The 7,807-nt window shown below is 42.6% G+C and overlaps 1 long non-coding RNA gene across 1 annotated transcript; it reads left to right on the top strand.

The window, feature by feature from the left end:
- The first annotated feature begins 779 nt into the window (after positions 1 to 779).
- On the top strand, positions 780 to 3,478 carry LOC100303982 (uncharacterized). The gene is given in 2 exon segments (NR_157277.1): positions 780 to 1,065; positions 3,043 to 3,478. It is a non-coding gene; the product is annotated as an uncharacterized lncRNA (long non-coding RNA).
- The last annotated feature ends 4,329 nt before the right edge of the window (positions 3,479 to 7,807 follow it).

Below are 7,807 nucleotides of genomic sequence, written 5' to 3'. Positions count from 1 at the left end.
AATGCTGAAGGTGACTAGGGGTGAGTGGCTGTAAACCTTGAATAATACCTTATGAAGTTTTAGCTAGTTCTTTATTATTTTGTAAGAATAATAGTAGGGATTTCTATGACTTTAGTAATTTAAGAAATAATATTAGAGTTATTATAGTATGTGTTTTGTTATAGAGGCATGAACCTTTTTAAATAAAGATTGGATCCTTAATTATGGTATGATTCAGTCTATAGTAAGTTTATGTGTGATGAAGCATTCTACCATTTGGGAGAAAGAATAATAAATAAATATATGATTAGCATCATTTTGGATTTTGGATTGCGCATATTTGGAATTAGCATCCATGTCTAATTTTGAATTTGAAATATGAAGGGATAGAAAAAGGATAAAAAGAAAAGAAGAAAAGAAAAATAAATAATAAAAACCCCTTGGGACCATAACACTGGCTTGGCCCAGTCGCCCCCATGGCCGAACCACACCATGTCCGTGTCCTGCACCGACACAGAGGGCCCACGCTTCGGCCACACTCCGCGTCCTTATTATCTTCCCCGCTCACTGGCCGGTGGGTCCTCGCTCACAGCGCATCTCGTGGTGACGCCGCCCGCGCAAGCCTTGGGTGTCTGCCTTACTGGTGGCCCCCCCGGGCACCAGCTCCTCCTTCACTACCGTAACCGTAACAAACAACCAGCGCAGGATTATCACCGCCATCGTCAGGGTTGTTATCGGCCTCCCTCTTCCCCCAACCGAGATCCTAGGAGATAAATCAGAGCCCCAGCGACCTTTTCCCCCTCTATTACCCTCTCGCGAGCCCTGACCAGCAAATCATCTACCGTCGGGTGCTATCACCACCGCGAAATCGAGATTTAGAGAGGGGAGATCCGCCGCTAGTGAGCTCGCAAATCGCGGTTACCCAGGTCTTGGCATGGTGTTCTGGTGTGGTGGCACGGTGCCTAGGAGCCATGGCTGCCATCCCGCCGCTGGACCATTGGCGCTTGGGCGATTGCTCGCCGGGCTTGGGAATTACCGTTGTGCCATGCTATGTCGGGGACCAAGCTCACCTCAATCAAATCACCGGTAAGCGCTGATCCCCTTTGTTTGCCTAAGACTCCGTTAGGTGTAGGTCCATGCGGGTCATGTATTGGTCGTCAGTGGGCCGATTGTGCGTGCGCCGCCTATGGCGCCGCCGCGAGCGCAAGGTGTGCCAATGTGCCATGGGTCGGCCTGTGGAGGGCAGGGATTAATGGGTGGTGTGGCGCATTGTGGGCCGTTGATCCCTCTCTAGGTGGCTTGGATTAGAAGGATAGATACCCCTTCGCCAAATTCGATCAGCACTGTTGATCTCGATCGATCGAACGGGTTGAAATAGATCTAGGGTAGATAATATCCCCACCGTTGATCTCTGATCCAACGCGTGGTATCGCATATCGGTTCGTCCACATATTAATCTAATCTAGACCACCCGTTTGGGATTGGATGGTTCAGATTGGTAATACCCCTTCAGCCGTGCCCTTTTACATAAGAGACCCCTTGTTTTTAGTAAATGAACCAGTCATCCACATAGGGACAGAGATTAGAGCACATAGGTCCTGGAATTTACATAGAGCCCCCTATAAAACATTAAAATAGTACCCGCAACCCAGAGAGTAAATAAATTGGATAAATTAATATGGGAAATGATTTCTAATGTAGAAATAATTCCAGAAACTTGTTTAATTCATAAGTAATTCATTTTAACTTATTTTTAATCCATTCCAGTTGCATTATACTCATATTAATATTGTTTATCATCTAGTAACCTTATATTACTATAAAACTTATGTTTAAAATCATGCACTTAATTTGTTCTATATTTAACACCTAAACTTTCAGAAAATCATAACTTTTTAATCGTAACTCTGAATTTAGTGGTTCTCGAACCTAGGATCTCGTTACGATACGTAGATCATTATTATGCATTATGTTCTTCTATTTGGTGGGATGTTAATTTCTCCTATACCATGTTTGTTTGTAATGCTGCGAGTAGACGAGCAAGTAATCGAGGACCCCGATACTTAGCAGGTGGAAAATACTGAGCAGGAGCTCATTGAAGGCAAGTTGTGCCCTTGACCACTTTTCTTTACCCAATAATGTTCTATATAATCATTGTGGTATTTTTAGGCTTAATTTTGATGGGACCCAATAGGTCACCCTAGTTTGCTTTACTTTATGCCTTGTTCACCACTGAAATTTTGGGTAGTATCTTCTATTGCTCTATGTGGTTTTGGGTGTTAAGATAATTATGATTTATGATCATGCTTTATTATTGTGATTTCATTCTTTGATGTTCATGATAAGACTATTTTGTTAATTGGAACATGGAGCTTAACTTGAGATAACAATGCTACCATAAGGGTGGAATAGGACGCCCTTGGCCAAGTAATTAGGAAAGCTAGGGAGAGATTACCTTACCTAAAAGGGGCAAGCGAGGAGGCGTCGCTGTAGAGTATTGGGAGGTTATCGGGTCGGACTATTTGTTTAGCTTTCCGAACGAGAGATTCCTATGCTTCCTTCTTCCTGAATTCGTAGCGGGTTTTCTCGAACTAGTGGAACTTTGGAAAGGCCTCGTAGTGTTACCCTGCCTCGTCTCCTTGGTAGGGATGAATGAGATTTCTAGACCCCTTGGCAAATGGGTAGCATGACTTGTGGGTAAAGATGTGCAACCTTTGAAGAGTGTAAAACTGGTATACTAGCCGTGCTCGCGGTCAAGAGCGACTTAGGACTGTCGCATGATTAACTCATGGAATTAAACTTAATTTGTCATATGCATCGCATTGTGGTTTTATTATTAATTATGATCTCTTATTACTTTGGGTTGGTATATACTTACACTTAGTAATTGCTAATAAAATTTGACCAACTTATTAAAGCAATGCTCAGCTTTAACAATTATTTGTTGATCAGACTTACACTTCACATGAGCCCCCACTGTTGGCAAGCTCATGCACATTATTCCCACACTTGTTGAGCGATGAACTTTTGTGAGCTCACCCTTGCGATATATAACCCCCACAGGTGAAGAGCAGGTGGCCCAGGAGGAGGACTACTATGAGGAGTGTTGGGGGTCTTCTTCCCTGCCAAAGGTCCTCAAGGAAAAAACACCTTCGGACAAGACAATACAAAGGCATACACGACATGATGACACGGATGGAAGCCGAAGCTATGGCTGAAGGAGCTTCGGCTTAGTAATATGACGAAGCCAAAGGTCGTCACCGACTCAAGGGAAAAAGACTGTTTAGTCCTTGATCACTCACATTATGATTGCATGTAAATGTTGGGGACATAAATGTAATTATTTCCGGGCTGTGTCCCGCGCTTATAAATAGATGAATAGTACCCCCGTACTGTTCACGCTGGATTGTAATCTCTCTCATGCACCATCTTTGCATTCTCATCTTCTAGCGAACCGAAGGTACAATTGTATTAAATACCATTAATGTCAATTCTTACATGTGAATATGAATATGAATAAATTGTGAGGATCTGATCATTATCTTTCATTCTGAAGTGTTCTTTCACACTCTTATTCATACTTGTATTCATATTCGTATTTACATAATGAGATGATGAAGGTATGTCCTTCATGACCTTCGTCTGAAGATCATTATATCCGAAAGGAAATAATGCCTCAAAAGACGAAGGCCTTTAACCATTAAGGATTGTGTTGCCTTGTTCTTGATCTGTAGCATTTAAAAACAAGTGAACAACAAGGAGTTTGATGAGGTATAGGTGGCGTCTCCTAGTTATCTTAATGGCGTCAAGGAAATAATATTAGTTCGATTTATTTATTATCATTTATTTTGTAAGACACTTCCGCTATGTAATAAAGTTTGTGACATTTATCTCTATACACTTGATCATTATATGTGTTGTTCTTCTTTGGCGCACATATGAGACGCACCTTGGTTTACCCCTTAAATCCGGGTGTGACAGAAGTGATATTAGAGGAAATGTTGACTGTATGATGAAACCTAGATAGATCTGGACAAAACCCTTACTTACCTTTACTCTGATTTTTTCTATACTTTTCTTGATCATGTCTCATCTTTGGCTGTTCTACACCAACTACTCTTATTTTTTCTACTCTAGAAAGACAGGAAGGATTTCACACCTTAGAATCCTATATTTATAAATCCCTAAAGTGATAGAAGACCTAAGACAAAAAAGTTTATTTTCTTTTATTGATGTTTAAGTGTTTGAATGATTGTCCTGATGATAATTGCTTGATTTGCTTCTTTGATTGAGTGAAATAGTATAGTAGGGCATCCTAACATGTACCATCATAAGGTAATGTATTAGTATTAGTAGGTGACACTCTAATCTACTGAACTATTGTGACCAAAAGATAATGACCTAGAAAGTCGGGTGCTGCGTAGTTATTCCTCTCATATGCAAATATATATTACCCTATGTCTCTAACCTAGATGGTCAATACGAGGAAGGGAGGCAGTATCGATCTACCTACTCGTATTCGTCGAAGGAGGGTAGTTGTCCAACCACAACCGGAGATGAATCCTCCTTCGAATCCTCCACCGGCTGGGACAATGTAAACTGTTGGGGACCTGTTCTCAAATGCTATGAGTTAAGAACAAGGCAACACAAAATGTTAAATGTTAATGTTCTTCGTCCTTCGAAGCATTATTTCCCTTAGGATATAATGATTTTCAGACGAAGGTTATGAAGGACATACCTTCATCAATGCGATATATGTTAATATAAGTAGAGGTATATGAAATATAAGAGGCAACATAAACAATCATATAACATTATTAATTCATTCTCATTATATTATTTTGGAAAGACAGAAACAATATTGAATTACAAAAGATACCTTCGGCTTGATAGAAGGTAAAAAGTACAAGCGTGACGCAAAAGCGAATACAAGTCAGCGTGAACAGTACGGGGTACTGTTCATCTATTTATAGGCACAGGACGCAGCCTGTGAGAAATTACATTCATGCCATTTACATTTATTATTGACTTATGGACAACTCTATGAGGACTAGATAGCCTTTTCCCCTTTAAGTCGGTTCCTTTTTCCACCATTTAGACGAAGCTCCCCTGCGCATAGCTTCGGAGCAACTCCAACCTTTGTCACAATCATACTTTTAGCCCAAGTCTGAAGGTACATGTTCATATGTCACACTTGGAAGATATTGTTAAATCACGTTTTTTAGGACCTTTGGAGGACGAAGGCCCCCAACAGTAGCCCCTCGCAGTATTAATTTGTTTAAGATAACGAATTCAGACTGCGACATGGACGAAGGCCTTAAGCCGAAGGTCCGAAAAAACACCTTCCCTTTGCTAGAATAGCAACAGTCAATGACGGACGGGCCCCCCCAATTTGGAGCGTGCTGAGCGTATAAATAAGAACTCGCACCAACCACATTTGATACGCTGCTTGTGCCATTTGTTTATTTTCTCAATTTCATAGGTCTTGCTCACTAACGCTTGCTAGTTTCTCAAGCTTTCTGAGCTTCGGTTAAAAAGACGCATTTTCGTCATCTCTGAAGGAGAAATGTCTCAAGACAAGAAGGTTGCTGCTGAGACGAAGCTAACTGAAGAGGAGAAGCTTTTTGAGGAGAAGAAGGATGTGAATCCTTACATTGCTGGATTTATCGAGTCAATGGCAAAAACAAATACAGAGAAGATTACTAAGGAGATATTGGAGGGCCTGTCTGAAGATACTGGTGACAGTGACAGTTATGATGCGGAAAGTGGGGGTGAAGATTCTGAGGATCGACCCTGGAGACCAAGTCATGCAATTTTCGGAAAATCGAGCATCAAGCAAAGTCACCTCGAAAACATGAGGGGAAGATACTTTTGGGATATGTCTATTATGAGGGCTGGCGGAGACAACAACGTTCCTGCGCCTGAGGAGAACGAAGTTGTGATTTTCCGAAGCTTCTTCAAAGTTGGGCTTCGGTTCCCGCTGAGCAGGTTTGTAGTTGAAGTGCTGAAAACGTACCAAATCTTCCTTCATCAGTTGACCCCCGAAGCCATATTGAGGATGGGAGTCTTCGTCTGGGCAGTAAGAAGCCAAGGGATAGAGCCAAGCGCGAAGTGCTTTTGTAGCATGCACGAACTTCTGTATGAGATGAAGGCCATGGGTAAAGAATAGTATCACAACAACTTCGGTAGTTATGGATTTATCGCTCGTCCCAACGCAAGCCACCCAGTGCCAACATTTTGGAAGAGATGGCCCGGAGCTTGGATGGAAGAATGGTTTTATGTGAAGGACGATTTGACAGCGAGGGAAGACATTAAGGAAGTTATCATGCGCCCCATATGGTCCCGCTTCGGCCTCCGAAAGCCGAAGGTCGAAATTGATGACGCCGTCGAAGCGTGTCAGAAGGCCTTCGGTACTGTCTGCTTCTTCATTGGTACAAGAGATTTAATTCAAGAGCATATAGCGTTCAGAGTATGGCCGCTTGTAGAAAGCTGGGAAATGCCGAAGGAGACCTTCACCATGTCTAGCGAAGGTGAACTGGTCTGGCTGAAGTATACATTCAGGTATGGGGATAAGTTCGATGAACCAAACGATGACTGGCTGAAATGCATCGAAGCTACAAGTGATGAATTGCTTGGAGCATATTCTAAGGCAGAGGATAATGCACTATCCGCAGCCTTCGGAGGTCGGGGAAAGAAGAGATTAAACAGAGTTTTTGATGCCATTGGCTTCGTTTACCCCGACTACCGTTACCCGCTGCGGGGACAAGGGAAAAAGAGGAAAGCTGCTACTTTGGCCACCCCAGACGAACCTGTGCCGAAGGGAAAAAAGTCGAAGGTCCTAACTCACCGGCCGCGTTTCATCGAACCGGCCGCGATACCTGAATTCGGCGAAGGGACCTCCTCGGCTGCCAAAACAAAAGGAACTATTCCTCCCGAGCAGAGGACTGAAGAATCGGCTATAATGCCGAAGGTGCCTACAGTGAAGGTAGTTGAAATGAAGGTTGATAAGGCTAAAAAGCCAGAAACTGAAGAAATAACGAATATGTTAGAGGTTTTGAGCCCTCCAGTAAAGGCAACAGTACCGAAAGTACAAACGGGTTCTATTGTAACTCCTAAAAGGAGAAGGATGGTAAATGTATTAGATGTGTTGGAAACAATTGACTCCATAAGTCCCGCTCCCACAGGGAAGGTTGCCGAAGCTGACAAAACACAACCCAATGCTGATACTAAGCAAATAGAAGTTGAAGCTACAATAACCCAGGCTAAAAGCGAAACAGGGCCCACAGTGCCTGCTGAGTTGAAACTTGCCACAACCGAGTAGCGGGCCGAAAGAATAACTCCAGATAGTAATATAGCTTTTGAGAAAAGTGCGGCCAAAGAAGCCGAATCCCTTGCTCCCGAAGCACTCTCCGAAGATTTTGATTATATCATTCAACATGCTTCGGGAAAAAAGATTATCCAAAGAAGAAATTTTTGAAGCCAAACATTATGCTCGGGAACTGAAGTATCTGAAGGGGGCGTTAGTGTTTAACGGTACAGACGAAGATGATTTCTTGTACTGTCTCCCGGACAACAAAGAATTATCTGTCTGTCGGGAGATGGCCAGAAGTATGGGTTTTCCGAAGCTCGAAGCTGGCCTTTGTGCCATGACGAAGGACGATCTCGCAGATAGTCTTGCATACAACAGTCTGAAGGTACAAAAGTTGTGAACTTTGAAGCTTATGAACTCTGGAATGAAGCATTTTATTCTCATGTTAATCCTTTTATTCTTTCTTGCAGGGTTTAAGACTTAGCAACGCCCTAAGGGCGCAAAAGAATGCTGAAGACG

This window comes from Zea mays, chromosome 4, assembly GCF_902167145.1.
Source record: "Zea mays cultivar B73 chromosome 4, Zm-B73-REFERENCE-NAM-5.0, whole genome shotgun sequence".
In the NCBI taxonomy this organism is placed as follows: Eukaryota; Viridiplantae; Streptophyta; class Magnoliopsida; order Poales; family Poaceae; genus Zea; species Zea mays.
This window is presented reverse-complemented; position numbering and strand designations above follow the sequence as displayed.